This window comes from Hippocampus comes, unplaced genomic scaffold (genome assembly GCF_001891065.2).
Source record: "Hippocampus comes isolate QL1 unplaced genomic scaffold, H_comes_QL1_v1.1 scaffold44, whole genome shotgun sequence".
Lineage (NCBI taxonomy): Eukaryota > Metazoa > Chordata > Actinopteri > Syngnathiformes > Syngnathidae > Hippocampus > Hippocampus comes.
In genome coordinates this window covers 1737082-1756601 of record NW_017805546.1, presented here as the reverse complement: position 1 = coordinate 1756601, position 19520 = coordinate 1737082, and the positions used below count along the sequence as shown (strand labels likewise).

The 19520-nt window shown below is 43.7% G+C and overlaps 1 protein-coding gene and 1 long non-coding RNA gene across 3 annotated transcripts in view; one reads left to right on the top strand and one right to left on the bottom strand.

The window, feature by feature from the left end:
* Positions 1 to 1421: 1421 nt before the first annotated feature.
* Positions 1422 to 4266, bottom strand: LOC109521599 (uncharacterized). The gene is made up of 3 exons (XR_002169396.1): positions 4181 to 4266; positions 1992 to 1993; positions 1422 to 1455 (listed from the first exon to the last, which is right to left on the bottom strand). It is a non-coding gene; the product is annotated as an uncharacterized LOC109521599 (long non-coding RNA).
* chl1b (cell adhesion molecule L1-like b) overlaps positions 4214 to 19520 on the top strand; it is a 52265-nt gene continuing 36958 nt past the window's right edge. For both annotated transcript variants that reach the window (XM_019879536.1, XM_019879534.1), the window contains exons 1-2: positions 4214 to 4336; positions 7557 to 7727. The gene's annotated coding sequence lies outside the window, so the exon portion shown is untranslated. The remainder of the gene's footprint in view (positions 4337 to 7556; positions 7728 to 19520) is intronic.

Here is a 19520-nt window from a genome sequence, read left to right as displayed (position 1 = left end):
TGAGGAAGCGATGGCGCATCCCCGCGCAGCTGCCCAGGGGCACGCTGAAGTCGTCTGCTTGTCACACATCATGACAGGAAACCACGCTGCCGAATGGACTCAACTGGCAGATTCATCAGGTCCCACAATGAAACCGCTCAATGGCAATAATGAAGAGAGAGCATTAGCATTTGGCTTGATACCTGCAGCGTGCGCTGTCCGGCCCCCCCGATAACAATCTCTGGAACTCATCTGGCGAATCCGTATGGCTTTTCATTGGCGGCGGTTTGATGCTGTTTGGGATTCAGATGGAAGCTGTCTGGGAGGTTACGTCGGTTGCTCCCCGTTCGTGCTCCACCCTTGATCCCCAGAGACACAACAAAGCTGCAAGACAGAGCATCAAGCATCTTCTTCTGTGTAGTTCTGCAAACTAAATCAAGTATGCATGTGACAGATTCATCAGTGGGGTTTCTTTGTGTCTGTCCCAAAGCTACCAACACATTTTTTGCACACAGCAATGACAGTGAAGACAACAGCATGTGGTCTGTCCCGATTTGACCCCATTTACGATTTCCAAAAATTCCGTTAAAGCATTTAAACAGAGTGAAGAGTTCAACCATCTCGCCGGTAGCCGGCCTCAAACATTGAAACTGCCAGCCTCTCGGCCCTGCCAGACATCATTTAATGAGTTGCAGCCAGATTGCTAATTAACTTCCTGTGTTCCACGTAGGCCTTTATCTCCATGGCAACAAAACCAGTTGTCCTTTTTCACGCTCCTGCTGAAAGTTTTTGTTGTATGTTTAGACTATTTGCATTTGTGTGCTTATAGCCCGTCTCTCCTCTCAACAATAGATTGGGAATGTTAGTGTCAGTTCATATGATTGGATGAATAATGAGGTCTAATCAATGCAGCACATGATTACACAAATTATATGTGGGATAGGGTTGCGGGGGGTGGAGGTTCCTTTCAGGTGAAGGCCATTAATATAGCAAAAGGAAGGGGGATCTTGGTGTGCTGGCTTGTCTGGCTCTCAGCTTCCCCCAACACGGGCCTTTCTGTTCTCTGTCAAAGTGACATCAGTCAGGCCTGTTCACCGCCGCTCATCTCCTTGACGGCACACGTGCGATTTCCTCTCAGAACCCCCACCTGCTCGAGATGGGGTCACGTGTCCACATTCGACAGGTAACAAGATCCAGCATGGCTCATCCGAATGCGGCAACAGGAAAGAACACGCAGTGAAATGGCACGAGAAAACGCTGCAGACAGCCGCTAGGAATAAGCGCTCTTGAGTTAGGACTCTTTAACGCAACGTAGCGGCTTACAATACATTCTTCATTTCACCAAAGCACTTCGATGATTGTTTTTGTGATTGCATCTGGATCTTCTTTTTTGTTTGTCTGTTTGTAGATGTGAATTTATGATGTGAGCTGGGATGCGTGCGAGCTGCGGCCACTCTCACTCCAGATGTGGCCGAGCTGACATTTACCTCACCCTCCCCCAATGGAACATTTTCATGTTTTGATCCGATTGTGTTCACCTGAAAAGCACAATGGAGTTGGAGGTGATTTAAAAACTCCAAATCAAAGTATACAACCGATGCTCTTTCTACTCATGTTTCAACACCAGACAAAATCTGTGTTGTATTCATCAATGCCGATCGTGTGTAATACTGTATCGAATGGTAACGTGATTGAGAGCCGACTCAGCACAGCTGCTTATCACAACAATCCTGCAAGTAGGGAGCTAGGAGGCAATTAAATCTAGTCAGAGACAAAAACATCCCGTCTTGGACTAAGACTTGCAATATCCAAAAGCAAAATGAAACTTAAAAAAAACAAACAAAAAAAACTGCATTTCAGTTGATTCCCATTTTTCTCATCTGAATAGCTCCAGGGCTTGAATCTTGATTCTGGGTTTGAAATGATCGATCCTTTGGTGAGCTCCTCTGCAGGTTATGAACTCTTGTCCCCCTGCGGGTAGCGTTTGTGTGGCTACCCAATGTTTTAGTCACGCCTCTGCAGGCTCCTGAAATCATTCAATTGAAACAGACAAAATAACCCCCAAAGTTCTCCCATGGGCACAATTACAAGCTCCTGCGCCTTCTTCTGGTGCATCATTTCTCATTCAAACATTGCCAACTGTTCTTACAGTCAGACATGCTGGCCAGTGCGGGAATCAAAGAGATTGGTGATGTTTACGTCTTTCTCACACCTATTCAAATAACTTGAGTATCGGAATCCTTCTGTCTTAGTGGAGATCGGGCATATCGCATTTCGGAGCCACTCGTCTGAAGACGAGCGGGAAAACAACCATTTGCACAATCAGCCAGCCATTGTGTTCATCCAATTCCCGAGAAATGTCATTCTCAAAATCGCATTCCCAAGGCAGAAGAAAGGCCTCATTTCTCTTCTCATTCATGTCTTTCACAACATGGGCAATTGCATTCAGAAAATGATTTCCTCTTTAAATTTAGATTAGCAACGCAGTGCATGAAAGAGAAGCTGCAAACGCCGATCTTGTCCCGGCTGGTTAAATACGCACGGCGGTGAACTGAAGCCATCTCCTATTGTACTGATTTGTCTCTGTATTGTCTACAATAAAGACAACACATGTGCGGAATGGATCTATGCGCTGCAGAATAAATTATCTCCTAACAGCGCGCTTAGCTGTAAAAGACAAGTGTGCCAAAACACAAGTGCACATATCTAATGAGAACGCTTCATCTTTATCACAGTGTGTGACAGTTATATTACGGTCGGACGGCGGGCAGCGTATTCCCCATTCGTCGATTCACAAAATGACTGACAGACACTGGCACCGGTCTCCGATCCCAACTCGCATTTTAGAACGGCAAGATGTGGATTGCTATGGAAACAGATTTGATACAGCCTCGAGCCCCCACCCGCCTTCTCCCAGACACTTGTGAATCACCCGACTAATATCTCGTATGGGGATGCCCCTTGTCGCTCTCATAAAAAGGAAACGATTCCGCGAAGGCGTATGATTAAGCCCGATCAGCGGAGCTGAACCTCTCCAGAGAGAGCGCCTGCACATGGCGCAGTCTGCCGAAGGAAAACCCGCTCATCCCACCTGCTGCTGATATTAATTACGTCTCGAAAAGACGGATACAAGACAACTCACATGAGCAGTGGGGAAGCTCATATGGCATTCCTTTGGATGGAAGGAATGGGGATTCAAATTTTGACGTGAATTTCATGAAAATGCGCCAAACGAACCTGCGTCTTGTGCCCGTTTTCATTTAGCATTTTCGGAATATTGAGAAAGGCTCATATGGCATTCCTTTGGATGGAAGGAATGGGGCTTCAAATTTTGACGTGAATTTCATGAAAATGCACCAAACGAACTTTCTGCCTGTTTTCATTTAGCATCTTCTGAATATTAAGAAAACAGGCAAATGCCCCGTGAAATGACATTATTGCTGAGCGACACTTGCCCGACTGTCGACAAAAGTGATAGTCGTGGTTTGGAAGAACTCTGGTCACAGTCGCGTCAGCATCCTTCGCTTAAAAGCAGCTGAGGACGCCGGTACGTTCCCGCCATCGTTTATTCGCAAAACCTTATTTCCATAGTCCAAATTCCCTTTTCCCTTTCAATGCTCTACCCCCTTCAAGCAAACTGACTTGAAGGCTTTTTTTTTTCAAATTTCTAGCGTTTCCACTCAGGTTTATTTTCGCAATTCTTGAAAATACAGATAAAAACAGACGGATGAAAAGCCACCGAATAATCCTCCAAAATAATGTCCAAGATGGAGGCTAGCGTACATCAATAGCTTGTAAGATCCTGCTAAACAATTTCTGCCTTATTTCTTTTGCAAAGGCATGGAAGCTGTTCTCGGGGTTCCCTCACAGAACACTGTACTATTGTTCTGACCTTTTGCCAACATAATCCATCTTCATTTTTGATGAAAGCCTATATGTGAGTGGTATGGAGTGGTGAGCAACACACAGCCTGCTTATTTACTTCCGGCTCATTTATTCTCATTATGCAGCCCAGCAGACATCAGCGTGGGGATTTCTGTCCCACAGCGTTTCAATGATCCAGAGAAAGAGACAGCTAAAGAGGGCGAGAGAGAGGGAGGGAGAGAGAGAACAAGTGCACGGAAACAAACCAATGGGGGTGCATTCATTCTCCGCATGTGAACTTTGACACCTTTGACAGAGTTGGCCTCTGTTTTCAGACTCTTCAATGGCACCAGCTCATTCTTTTCTTCTCAGCCTGCCCTGTCTGCGGGGGGAAGTGGTGCTATGATTCCCAGTTGTTGATATCCCTGCAGTCATCAGTGGGAAATGTTCAATCTGATCTGCAACATGTTACCCAAGCAATGTGCCGCTTGAGGTAAGAGCATGCCCACGGTCAGCAATGATCCGTGGCACGGTAATCTTTCATCAACCCAGTGCTCGCCCAAAATCAGCCGCCAGAGGCTTCCGCTCTCCCACGAGCCCAATGAGGACAAGCAGTATTGGATGGGCAATCTATTCTCATTTCTGAAGGCTTCACAAATTGCTTGTAAGGTCGAAAAGCTTCATGATTAAAAAACAGACTGATTTCCTATACGGCATTGTCAAGTCAAATTTATTTGTATAGCCCTCAATCACAAAACAGTCTCAAAGGGCTTCACGTGCCCACACTTGCCAAATATTAGCCACATCCCCTGAGCTAAACCCCCCCCGAAAAACTCAACAACGCCATATGGGAAAAGAAAACCCAAACACATCATGCTGTGCGATAGAAGATGTTAACTAGGACAATGGGACATTTCATAAGATGAAGTGGCGTAAGAAGACACCTTTGGAGAAGTGGATCCGCCTCAGGATCTGGTCCAGTTGGTCAATGCAGCAACGCATATGGGGGGGCAAGAAAGAGGAGAAGCGGTAGTAAAACAGACCCCAAAGCTTTCATTCAATTTAAGAGTATAACACTTCACTAAGTCAACATTCAAACATTTCTACTGAGGTAGCGCCTCTAGTCGGGTATTCCAAAGGAGGGGACCCCGAAGAGCGAATGCTCAAGAACCCGCCGACTTCTTTTTGGCTCGAGGAATCACCCAAAGAGCAGCAGAACGTATGAAAGCCTATAAAGCACACTTACAACAAGTGCAAATGTTCACGGTACTATAGATTTCAGCAAGTACGTCCTTTCAGGTGAAAGGAGACCTCAGGCTCCTATAAAACCTTTTGCACTTGCATGAGGGATGCATGAGGGAGTCCCTTCCTGGAAAAAAAGCAAACAGATGCTCAGCAAATCTAATTAGATCTGATGAGAGCACTCAATGTCGTTTAGAAAGAAAAGCTGGCAAAAGTATCTTTTTACATGTATGCCCCATTCAATCCACGGTGTAATCGTTTCAATCCGATTATGATAACCATAATCAGGTTTTAGAATCCAGTCAATATGCTCGCTCCCACTGTTTGGAGAAGAACCCCAGCATCGCGTTTCCTTTTTGCGGTGCCAAGGATGAAAACGATATGACGAGACGCTGCAATTAGATGTGGATATATCTTCAAAGTTTGCCTTATGTCATTGAATATATTGTGCAAATGTGTTACATTTGTCGTAACCTTTAGTGAAATAATCGTGGTTACAGAAAATAATTGGACAGCAATCTGGTCTCCACGTCACATCATTCGCAAATCAGCTGACTGTCAACAAACCAAAGAATTCATTCCAGTTTGGATTTTAAGAACAGTCGTATTCATGCGTGTGCACCTATACTCTAGTTGCTATGACAATGCGACCTCTTCCTTGTTGCCTGGCATTCACATCTGCATTGAAAAGTAGATACCGTACTGGATTCACTTCCAGGCAAAAATGTTGTCACCCACATTTCCCTGAAAGCAACTGAATAATCCCATTGAGGGATTTTCATTTATGCCCCAAACTCCATCCGGTACTGGTTAATGATCACAGTGACTCAGGGAGTCAGGAAGGATGGAAAGTCAGCCTCTTATTACGAGCACGGTGATAACATCTAACCACCACGTCATTTTTTTTTTTTTTAGACCGGGAAGCCACTCAATTTCTCAAAGGGACTGAAGTCACGCAACTGACTTGTCACTGACCTTTTCCGACGGCTCTTCAGACTCAACGCGTTTTTAATGATCCGGTGGAAATGAAACATCCCTTTCAGAAGACTATTAGCTGACCTGTGTTACGATAAAATGGCATGATGCAACACTGGTACCAATATACTGCTGTATATTATGGGCGCAAACGATAAGCAGCTAATTATCGTTGTCACGTTCATCTGTTTAGGTGCTCCAAAAATCTGCTGCTTTGTCACAAACAAACCATTGCTACCTTCTAAATTGCGTAGCTATTCGGTAGAAACCTGGAAATGAAAGCTGAACTTGTCATTTGCTTTTGACGGCAGAAACACAAATTATGTTTGCTAAACAGTTATTGACTTCAAGAAGAATTAGCTGATTCCCAAAAGGCTGAAAGATTTCAATGAGCTGATTTTGAGTAGATGTTAGGATAAGACTGCACTTAGAGGTTACCATGGTGACCCTATCTCCTTCAGAGTTATTGAACGGGACAATGATTCCGCTGAGAGATCTCCGCGAGATTGGGACCCAACACGAAAACGCACCTTATTGCTTCTGTCCCCTCACATTGTGAGCGACTTCCAAATGCTGAATTCACTTCATTCCTGGAGCTGCTTTGGGTGTAACATCTCCGGTTTTGTGTCAACAATGGTCACGACAGGACAGCAGAAATAAGCGGGGAGACCAGGGGTGTCCAAACCTTTTCCTTTGAGCAGCCGAATCTCCACATTCAGAACCCGAAAAAAAAAAAATAATAATAAATTGGCGTCTTCATAAATTAGCCATAGAGCACAAAATGGAAACGGTTATTTTTGCCTCGAAAATGGAATTTTAGAATGGAATTTTTTTCACGACAGTGTTGTGTCAATAGTAATCGAGTTTGAGAGAAACAAACTACTTCAAACTACTTTCAGCGTATTACAAGGTGCAGTTTACCACTGCTTTTGATCATACTCATGTATGTTTCTGGTGTTTAACGTTTGAGAGAAACAAACTACTTCAAACTACTTTCAGTGTATTACAAGGTGCAGTTTACCACTCATGTATGTTTCTGGTGTTTAATGTAGTTACAGAATTACACTGATCCCAGTCCGCCACTTCAAAGATCAACCAATGGCAATGTGTGTATTATTATTTTTATTTCATTTTTTTTAAGATTGGCAGACAAGTAGCTCTAAATGAGTTGGTATTGATCTCATTGTCTTGTAAGTGCGCCTTTATATTCGCTTCATTCTGCAAATGAGCAGCATCCTCACGCAGCGAGTTGACCTCCAGCCAGTAAGACCTGCTCATTCTTAAGCGTAACGTCGCTGTCACTGTATTTTTTTTTTTTGGGGGGCTTTAACCCGGTCACGACGTGGGGAAGTTGCCCAGTGCTTTTTCGGTGTTGCCATGGTTTTTTTTTTTTTCTAAAACCTATTGACTGCGACAGGGTCCCCGCTTTTATTTGAGTCAGTCTTTGTGGAGGCGGAGGAAGAAACCGCTATTAGTTTTTTTTTTCCTTCTTCCAGAGGCGGGGGGGGGGAGTGGCACAAGCAGCATCCATGAGAGGAGGAGGGGAGGTTGGTCCATAGCTCAGAGCCGCTCACTGCAAGGCGGGCAAGCGGCACATCCATCTACGCGCCTTGGCTGGGGGGATTTTAGCTGATTTGGTGAAGGTCTGCCTTATGCTGCAACTGAAGGTTAGTTTCAAGAATGATTCTTTTAAAAAAAAAACAATGCCTGTGACTATGCTTTGAAAACCAGGGGCACTTGTTTTTAGATTCCCAAGTTAGTTGTTGCACTTTATGGTTGCTGTCTCACTACTGGAATTTGAGTACTTGTGACTACTGTTAAAGTCGGCTGGCTGCATGAATGCCGTCATATTTTACCTTTTTTTTTTTTTACTTAAACAGCTCCTCATAATGCTGGTCACTTCTGCTAAATTCGGCTACATCGCAGTACAGGTCATTCAACCCTTAAATTAAACTATGACTGCAAATAATGTCGTCAGTATTGGGTTCTGTTATTTGTGTTTTCTGAAAGTTTAAAAAAAAAGACAAAATCATTTTGGCCATATTTTAGGAAAGTGACGATATGGAACATATGGGTCAATATTTTTGCCTCTTGAAAATAATGAAAAACTTTTTTGAAAGCTGATGTTAGCTCTTGTTGACAGGACATTATAAATTCAAGTATAGTTCTGAGCCGAGATATTGACTGCAATGATCATTTTGATCATCAAGACGGTGTATTACATCACTCTTTGTATACTACTGATCATGAAGTCACGATCAATCCGCTTACTCATTTCAACTCTTAATAAGAGTCCCAAGTTAATCTTGTCATCACACTGGCAAAATATCATGCAAGTTCCAACATCACAGCTACAATCAATGGGAAGGCAATTTGGAACAGACACGCTCTTAAAGTGTACTTCCCCGTCGCCACTCGTGCCACGGCTGTAAATGTCACACGTTTACAAGGTTATAATGACCGATGAGACTGTGTGAATAAAAAAGACATCAGATTAGATTGAGGCAGCGCTTTTTGCTCATATCTCGCTGTCATTGATGGGGCTCCGTCCGTGTGTGGCTCTTGTATCATGAGCTGGTGGCCTTGATGAATTTATAGACTGGATACATCTCATTTGGTTCACAGTGATCACCTCATATCAGATATCAGTGTTACTGCAGTTTCTCATCACCCATGATTCCTTAAAAAAAACAAATCACAATATTCAAAGTCTCCATCTTTTTCATTTCCAGAAATTGAACAAAGCTAACATAGCCCGCCCCGTGCGGCTCACGGTCGTCATACGTCGACCTTTTGAAGGTCAGCCTAACATTAATTAATGTCGTTGTCTCGAGCTGCTCTTCAAGCGAAGTCGATCTTATTTATGAACGAGACGCACATGTGTAAGCACACATGCGCAATTAGGACTTGCTCGGGTCCTGGAATTGAATGTGTAAGCCAACGCCAAGGGCTCGTAATAGCACTCGTCATCACACACGGTCCACAGCCTCTCGCTATTCAGGGCACTGGTGCTTTGTGTCCACAAGTAGGTCGAATGTTTCTCACCAAACAATTTGAGCAGGAGCCAGTAATTGGACGGGCAGTAAGTGTCCAGCATCTCCCAACGAGCCCGTGGCGGCCTCTTAATATGCAGCTCCAACCAAGCTCCAACCTGATGCATTTCATGGACCCTTTTCATGCTTTTAATCGCTTAGATCACAGAATGCGGCAAACAGAACATCCTTTGTAACAGCAGACAAGCTCGTTTTTCATATCTTAGCGGTTGGTGCACTCGGTCGACTGCGAATGCACTTCAAATACTTCCTTCGAGGTCAGGAAACATTGACGTTCCGACCGCATCGGTGTGGTTTCCCACTGTGGGAACTCTCTTTGCGCCAGACGCACACAAACTCGAAAACACAAAGGCTCGCGTTCCAAACGTCTCTTACTTTCTTTGTTTTGGTGATTGCACAACTTCACAAAAGGCCTCTGAAGGTGAACGTGCATTGAAGATGGGAGATGAAAGCAGGCTTCACCTGTTAGGATCGCGTTTGCCTTGCAACAGACACACCTGTGATGACAGTCAGTGTGGGAGCATGGATGTGCATGCATGTGTGTGTGCGTGCGTGTGTGTGTGTGTGTGTGTTTACTCTTGCACGTGCGTCGTGTTGTATGAGAAAGAAACAGATTCCCCTTCTCTTTGTATCCAAAGCTTTTGATAATACACACGTATGGAAAGCAAGAACCATGTCGTGTGATCCAGCGGCTTGTAAAAAGGAGACTTCCGTGTCCCTATCATCACCATGGCAACCGTGAATCACCTCCCATCGTGGTTTATAATATCGGTAGACCAGTGTGGACACCTCTTGTGTTTGTTGGAAGTAATATTACTCACCCAGGAGTGCACATTGATAATAATTGATGAGACAATGTACTGTATCTTTATCATATAGGATGGTTTATTCTGTATAATCAGAGGTTTGACTTTATAAGATCCATAACAAGATTACATTATCTTCAGAAAGACAAAATGAAGTATGAGCTTATTATACAGTCGGCTCACGTTCGTTTCGCATGCATCTATAAAGATCAACAAGGAAATTTGTTCTTATGGTGCCTGTCAAATGGAACCAGCGGTAGGGGAAGTCCTGAGCTGACATCAATGAGCAGCAATGATTGGAAATATCAGAATATTCTTGTGACCGGCACAAGCTTGGCCAGACAAGCTGCGTAAGTCGGCGCAGAGGCGGGTGAGACCGAGTGTTGGTATCTGCGCAGCTACATGCAAGACCCGATATTTTAAAAAGGATGGTGTGCACCGTCGTGGGCGTAAACATGGGCGAGAGGGGTGCACTGATAATCCGGGTTGTGGCAGATGATGGAAAGTTGCAAATTTGAGGGTTTGTCCAGCTTTGCGAAGCGATGAACAAAATGCCACCATTTCTGTGTGCGCCATCTATGAAAATGGAGCCTGAAGAGTCAATTGGGTACCCTTGGAGTAAGAGAAATGATAGGTGATATGAAATGGAGGCTACTGTGAATTTGTGGATAGAACATATCGCTGGAACCGGGTGGTTTTGCAATCTTAAAAAGGACTCCCCATGTGATTGGCAGGCGATATCAAGTGACATGTGGCAACCTCACGAGTAGTCTGACCTTAATTGAGGTTCAGCTCGGGCTCCAGAGCTAGCAGCAATTCCGGCGGCGACCCATGCTCCCAAGTGCTTCCGTGCCCTCTCTTTCATGATAGTCACCAACCACATCCGCAAAGGGACTCCATTACCTGCGAGTGTGTTTGATAAGATGAAATACGAATTCTCCCGACTGCTTCCAAGCGACATGAATGTTGATCGAATACATTTTTGGTCATACGGAGTGGGTCAGAGAAGACCTGCGGGGGTGCTGGAGAATCATTTTTCTTGCAGCCTCCACAAAAGAGGAAATGGAGGGATTGGAAGTGGCGGCCATCAGAATCAAGGTTTAGTTCTTATGTAACATGTCGCTGTGTAATTGAGGCCACCGGGTGTGATGAATGGCTTCTTGCACAACACAAACACAATCAATGGCACTGGCGGTGAGTTCAATGCCATCCTTTTTTTTTTTTTTTTTTTTAGCACTTTCCACACAAGTTGGAATCGCATGCCTTGAAAAAGCGAGCGGCTGGCCATGTTCAACGTGCATGCAAGGCTGCATGAGTGCTTCTCTTGGGGTACTGACAATATTTTCACCCAGCATTTTACACAGCGCGCCACAAGCCAAGCAACAATTTTTCTTATTTTTGTACTTTGTGCAAGGATCAAAATCCTCACATTATTGACTCATACCTCGGGCTATTTTTCTGAGATTTTTAATCGGAATGTTGTTTGTCCTGTCATGCTCATGTTCCTGATATTTCTACGCTTCAATTATTATTTAAAAAAATAGCATTATGCTGCCAAACAAAGAAACAAATCTGTCGGTCCAGTTGTTGACAGTTGACCCTCAGTTCATAAATCTGTTCACAAACAAATGGGTTGAGGCAAAAAAAAGTTGTTTCTCTTAATGAACCATGTCTCCGTGAAGCACAGTGAACAGTTAAGCACCCGACATCACATTGTGTGTGCTTTCTCTCACAATTTGTTCCGGGCGTTACGTATTTCAGTTATTTTTGCTTTTTTCTGGAAACTAGTCCTCGGTATAGCTTGCAAGAAAGTGAAATTGGTGCTCTGAGGAAGCTCAAGAAAGTGTTGCAGTTCCGGTAGTGAGCTCTTTGGTGGGGCGCAATTTGTGTTTTTATTTCATTGTTTCTTCTGAAGAACTGTAAACTCTTCAGTGCAACAAAGCACATTTTCGGAACATAACCTCCAGAGACGCTATCATGGGCGGGTTGTGCACCGGGAGGTTGGCAGCTTGGATGGAGGTTCCCGGCTTGACATGCTCACAAGCGCTTAGGCCGGCTTGTTTTTTGCTTTTTGGGGTTTTTTTTTTTGTTTTTTTTATCGGTGAAGAGAAAAACTCATACCCTCTGACAGTTTCGGCTGTCACTTCAGACTTCGTCTGAGCTGTCACTGCTTCCTTGTGGCGTGTCTTGAAAACTTCTCACTGTGTCAGGAAACCTTCAAAATAAGGCTCCCTTGATACGGCCGAGGCTGCGCTCCAACCCCCTTTTCTCTTCACCAAAAAAAAAAAAAAAAAAAAAAAAAAAAAAGACAATTCTCTGTACTAAAAGAAACCATCAACCTAATTCAACTAATAAGTAGACAATATGGTTGTTGTAGCGCTGGAATGGCTTCATTCTAATTTTTGTTTAATGGAAGAAATGTTGGTTCATAAAATGAATCTTGTGGCAAAAGACGTTCATGAATGGGACTTCAACTGCATAATATTGTATGCTGCAAAACATTAGTTCCATTTTTGAATCAAACCAGGTCGCTGGGTTCATTCATCCAATTTGATATGCTAAAAGCAATACAAATTCCCCCTACAGCCCTTGCGATCGACTTGGGACCAGTCCACGCGCTACCGGTCGATCACGATCGACGTATCGGGCGCCCCTGGTGTCGTGGCTCAGCTAAGACTTAAAACAGAACTCTGACAATGCTGGACTCATGTCTATAAAATGCAATGCTCATGTAAAAAACATTGTTGTACACTGCCGCCAAAGCCTCCAAGGAGCACCAAAGATGACAGCTATGCCCAAATGAGTAAAAAGCCATCGCCCTTAAGTCACTGGTTAAAGCAAAAATTTCCATTTCAATTGCAGGTTCTCTTTGGGACAACTCCCGCATACAGAGGGAAGGCACACAAAGAACACGGGAATAAAAGTGACAAATGGAGAGAATAGAACCGAGGAGAACGGTATTACTAGCTTTGTGTTCCGTGAAGGGTATTGTGTGTGGCTTCATGGATAAGGATCCAAGGGGACCCCTGGGACATGGAAGTGAAGGGCATCAAGCATGAGGGAGGGACGTATGTGACAGAGGAAGGAAGAGGAAGCTTTAACAGGCCTCGGATTATTCACACACTCCTCTGATGAAATTGTTCATTCTCATCACCAAGTTGAATCACAAAATTACTCCACTCAACATTTCTGACGTTCATTTGAGAACTATTACCATCCATCCATCATCTTGTTCTGCTTATCCGGGGTCAGATCGCAGGGGCGGCGGCTTTCGAGGGAAGCCCAGACCTCCCTCTCCCCGGCCACTTTGTCCAGCTCTTCCGGGTTGGGAGGGATGAAAAGAAATTAGTAGAGTGTTTACACAATTGTCATTTCGTGCGAAAACTGAAAACGCAACGGGTGTGGTTCTGTGTTATGTGCAAAGAGCCCCCCAGCCCCCTGATGGTGGGAAACACGTAGGGTTGTCATTCATTTGAACCAGGTTGCAAACTCGTGATGTCATTGTGAAGGTGCTGTGACAATGGGCCTGACATGAGGTGTAAAAATAGATGCTTCCCCCGGGACCTCATTAATACACGTGGTGCTCCCTGCAAGAGGATGCCGAGAAGCCCCAAGCAGGCACACACCTGTGTCGGCCATGCTCATTTTGTGAGCTTGAAGTGCTGCTGTTTGTTCTGCATAGTAAGTGGCTGTTTATTGTCCCAGTGACATGTTAACACAACACGGTTTTCCAAAGCGAAGATTAGCGAGCAAATCAAGCGTGATTAGACTCATGAAACCAAAAGCCGAGCCGCAGAGTGGCCAATTTGCTAATTGGGCTACCACCTGAACCAGGTCTTTAATCCGTATTTGTTTTTGGTAACAGCGGCCCCATTGACCCATTTAATTTATTGGAGAATTCATGAACAACCAGTGACCTAATCTCTTCACCCTAATTGGCAGAGAGGATTGTATTCAGGCTTACTAACAAGAACGCGCTGGCCGGGTTGTGTAGCAGAGCTCGGAAAATTGACTGCACTGCTGCAACATATTTGGACATTTTTAGAAGTATTTTGCTTGATTAAAAAAAAAAAAAAAAAAAAACATTCATAAGCAGTTTGTCAATGTAAGACAAACATCCAAAGGTCACTCAGTCATTTTCAAACATCCCCTACTTAGTGCTAGCTACGAGTGCTACATGAGCATTTTTCTTCCAGTGCTACTCAAAGATTCGTTCGTCCGCATCATCTTGTCAGAGTCGTGAACATCAAAACGAAAACAAATTGCTGCAACCCAAACAGTGAAGTTTGTTCTTTGTGAGTCTCTCGTCACTCCATAGAGGGATGCTAGCATAAACCAATTTTGTTCGGAAAACTGGCCAAAACAAAGGGATTGAAGATAGCCCAACAAAGACAAATCCTAGCCAGATCCAACTTTGTGATGCTACCATCAGCCTTTGAGTGACGTGTAACACACGTTTTTAACACAATTGTATTTCTGTACCGATGTCTAAACCTTCTTTGCAGTTTGTGAGGTGTGTCATCTTCCTGGCACACACAGTAAAGCGGTGATTCAGAGAGGAGCTCCACACCTCCTTGAAAAAGTTTGTTGTCACATTTGCATTTAAATGGACTTCTTGGCTCCATGATTGACTTCTTGAGTGAGTGACAGATTAGGGCAGTGACTTTGCCTCTAATTCTCTTGCGTGGCAAGAGAATTAATATTCAGTGAATAGCTAGTTAGTCACATTTTGTTTCATAGTATAGGCAAAAACATCGGGTGATATGTTTTCTCAGAAATGTAGCTTCAATTGTGCCAAGTCAGATTTCACCGCAGTGCAGTGGAATTATGATATTTGTCGCATGGCAAAAAAAAAAAAAAATAATAATAATATATATATATATATATATATATATTCAAAGCAGGGCTTTAAATTTTCCGAATTTTGATCGTAGTCTATCTTTTAAACTGTATCGACATTTATTTGGGGTGGTGGGCCAGCAGAGATTTCATTAGTTTGTGCAAGGCTCTAAAGTTGAAGCAGATGAGCGCTTATTTAATGTGTCATATTATTGTTATTATATTTTTTATGATACCAATTTAAGGGCAGGACGTGGAAGTAATTTGTGAGGTGTGAAGTCCCGCCAGATATGAACAAATGTCCCTTGTGTTACTGAAAGGGTAATCACAGGTTTATATGACAATGATGTCACCTGTAATTCATTCAGTTTCCGCCCCTCAAAAAAAAAAACAAAACAAAAAAAAAACTGTCTCAGTAGGGGTCACAGTAAATTAGGAGGGGCACACGCATCTTGGAGTGACAGTTCCGCTCCACGTTTTCCGAGATGCTTTCAGAAAGCGAAAATAATTGACGGTGGTAACGTCGAGGCCTGTCACTTTTCTGACATTTTCAGAATTCACGGCTGTCTGCCCTCTGGAATCGAAAACAAATGCAGAGCTGCTTTTTAAAACCATTTCACCCTTCAGTAATCCCTCCCTAAAACTTGCTCGCCCCATCCGAATCCGCACCTTGCGCCCCGCGTCATGGAATTGCGATTATCCACTTCATTGTGTGTGGAGGGCAAGCCTTTGGCAACTCAGTTCAAAGATTTGAATCCCCCCGGGGTGTGTATTCTTGTCGAGCTGGTGCTTTATCGGCCCCTTGGCTGTGCTGCGTGGTGTAACTCAAGCTTTGCCTTTGAAACATTAGCCTCATATCCACAAGCAGAGAGCGTTCCCCGTTTCCCGTCGCAAATTCACAGATGGCTCCACACGTCTTCCTGTGGCTCACCAGTGGAGGAGGCGTGCCTTCGAGGCCAATGTCACGAATGCGCACGGAGGCCCCTCCATTCCTTGAGGCCTTCTTTTGCTTGACCACCGGCGGCGGGGACGGATCTCAGCAAGACTCCAAAGTGTGGTCGGATCCTCCTGCAGCTCATAACATATCAAACGGCATAAACATTTGTCAAACATGACAGGCGGCACAAAATTTTGCAAAGCTGTTGAGACACGAAAGGGGGCCTTTCGCGAATGTCTTTAGTTATCTCAGTCTTGAAGTAAACAACTTGGTTTCCTTTCTTTTGACACATACTGGGGGTTGGAAAGAATTCTTGCAATAGAGGAAACATATTTGCTTCTCTGCATTCCATGTGGTTTATCTTCACAGAAATTGGCATGACCTCAAAGGATAACTGTGTTTTGTGTACATCAAAACAACACAATGGGAGAGTGAAGCATCATGGGAAAAACAAACGGCATTTGGACACATATTGTTGATTGTGTTTTGTGTACATCAAAACAACACAATGGGAGAATAAAGCATCATTTGAGTGTGACATACTGGACTTAAAAAAAAAACTGTCAAGTTTTTAAACCTTATGATTTTCAAGTGACCAACAGAATTTTGTTAGATCTTCATCAAGACACGTACAGTCGAACCTAACCATTTCCAATAAAATGGCAGTCTGAACATTGAGAGATGTAAAAACATGAACATGTAGTACAGTATAAACAGCTTGTTTGTAAAAATACAGATTATCAGATGAATTAACTGTACTTTGTCAGTTTTCTGCAAAATTCTAGAATGCTACCGAATAATAAGGGAGTGCCTCAAAATGCTTCCCTGGGTGGTGTGTTAAGGTCAAAACTGTCGGCTTTCACACCTTGTCACTCCAAGTACAGGACACTGGGGAAAAAAAATGAGATCACATCAAATCTGTTTTCCTGATACTGAAATGGATGTGCTCTCATGAGCGAAAACCGCTTGAAGTCATTTTGGTGCTCTTTGATTTCCGCATTGGCTGAGGGAAATGCATCCACAAAGATGTTGAGGATCACTTCATGTGACCAACGTCAGAGACTTGTGCTACCCATAATGCAGACGGCAGCAAATCCACAGCCATCATCATTAGGGCTACGCCGCTTCGGACACTAATGGCTGTCCCCGTAGTGCTGTCTCGGCACGTTCAGATGGTTCACCCGAGACTTGATGGTGTGAACACACAAGATCATTGGGGCAAATTCACAGTTCATATCAGACACGTTAAAGCTGTCGCGTGAAGGAGCCAAACAAGAAAAATGTGATTTGCAACACCCTCTTGAAAACCGCTCCAGTTCAACAAAGGATGCTAATTGGGTCATTTGTCCTCATTTATCTTCTTTTAAGAGCTGGGGAAACAAATATTGAGTCGGGGATAGATGGGAGGAAACGCAGGAAGCGCTGCTTAACTGGGGGATGGGCCTGGCAAAATTGATGGCTTGTGGATGTGGAGTCGGTGCCTGCGAATTGCGTTTTCGATTTAAAATAGCCTCATCAGCACGTTTGACATAAAATATTTCTGCATTAAACGGTGTAAAGTCAAAAGTGCGCAACCGTATTTCAAAAAGATGGATGACCTCTTATCCTTTGGAAGGCGTGAAAATGCAATATTTGAAAAATCAATACAGGGTGAGGACAATCGCATTCATCACGTTTCTTTATTTATTCAGGCAACGTGAGATGCCGTACGTGGCCATCGTTTTTCTGTTATACGGTTAGATAGACTTTCCACCGGCTGTTTCCAAAAAGACAATAGACATTTTCAGTCGTCCAAATGAAGTCTCTATCAATGAGCCTGAAATTTCTAGTTTTAGGTACATTGCTCTCTTCTCTCAAGGTACAGTTTTACAATCAATATGCTTTCATAGTCACTGAACATAATGCGCCCCTCAGAGCCTTTGGTATTCTCCTATCACCGGTAGAAATCGGCATGGCCTTATCGTGACACACAAGAGCTCATTAATTCGTTCCATTGCACTCGAAAACACAGCTAATTGGCTTCAGCTTTTGTTTCCGAAGACGCACTGAAAAAAACCAAAAACGGCATATCAAGTAGTATCAATTATTTATCCCTAGCGACACCAGGATTCAATCTTTGCCAATTGAATTTGACGATATTGTGGTAAGTAGAGCGCCATTGATGATGATCAGCCCTGTGGCTATTCTCTGTCCTGCTTGATGCAGATCAATACTCATCGTCCATGGGGATCAGTCACCCATATAGAGTCGAGGTCGGAATCCGCAGCAGTGCATCCATTTGGATCCGAAACAGAATTGGCTTTCTGAGTTTGCCACACATTCTGGGTCAAATGGTTGTACAGTTGCTAAGGGATCGTGGTTCCTTTTGTGGATCGCAAGGAAGCGATTTCATGTCAATGAATCCATCTGAATGAATCTACCTATATTCAGAATTTCTTAATTACCGGTATGCATGCATAATGTACAAAAATAGAAGCGTAACCTTTGGGCACAGATGAGCAGTACATGCTAATGTATTCAGTAAGACATGCACTCAAGTGGTTCTGGAGATGAAAAGCAAGGATCTTGAACTTCTCGCTGTGTTTCTTGGAACGTGACTGAATGGGTTTTGTGAATCAGAGCTTGCTGCACCTTCTCTTTCCAATGGAAACTGACAATGCCTACAGATGGACGTCGGTCGTACCATTGTTGAAAAAGAAATTCTGACTGCTATTCAAATGTTGCAGGCGGGAGTTCATAAAAAGCGCTAAATGATCAAATGCAAAATCAGCCATCATGATTGCCTTGCCAACGATTCACACTGTGGTGCGCAAACGTGACTAAGTTGAAAACAGAGCAATTCCTAAACCTTCCTTTAATAGAGTCTTTCAGGGGACACGGGAACAAATGCCTCTATTCATTTGTGTCCAAAATGCTAATGCCACTGCCTTCAAGCCTTAACACATTTATAAGGGTGCCCGTTTCGTGACACGAGATGGTCCGCACCAACTGCTGTTGGCCTGGGACTGCATTAAAGACAGACTTCTTACTTAACATGAAAACTATGAAAACAAGGCAGATTGTTTCCATCCATTTAACCCGGGCTCTTCCTCGCTCAGTGAACGAAGCGTGCTAGCATGCATCGCTACGTTGAAGACTGAGATTTTGTATTGAGACAATGAAGCCTCTGTTGAGAAGTTAGCATGTACTGTAAAGTTAAATGTTACTTTCCACAAGCGATGTTGTATTGATGTCAAGTTGTTGACAAATTACCTGCCAACAAAGGTGCAAGCTTTGTAGCTAACGTGACCTTCCACCTTCCGTGCTTGTCGAGGCTATCCCAAATCATAATCCCATGTGAGACCGCTATTGTTGGGAAACCAAGACCAAGACGAGCATCCTGTTCCGTATTTTATCACAGAGGGAAACTTTTCTGAAATAGTCTGCTTGGAGTAGCATTTGTGCACAAAACGCAATCTTCCGAGCCCTCCGGTCACAGGTTATAAATTAATATCTCCTGCTGACTTCTTGCCTCGGATTGAAGTTTATGTTTTGCTCAGCTTGGTTTACACTTTGCCTTCTTGACTTAATAGCAATCTTGACAAACAAGCCATTGAGTGATGGTGTGATGCAATGTTTGGGCTGTAGCAAAGCAATCATACGGCAGGACTCCAAGTGCCATAAAGGCATGCGATGAATATGTTGTTTTTTTTTTTTTCTAGTTACCGTATGAGCATTTCCAACCTGAACAAGCAAATCAGACAATTTTGCGCTTGTGACCATTCTGCCGGTACTTTCCTTGGGGAGCCTTTGATTTCTTATGGATGTATTTTTATACTGTAGTTG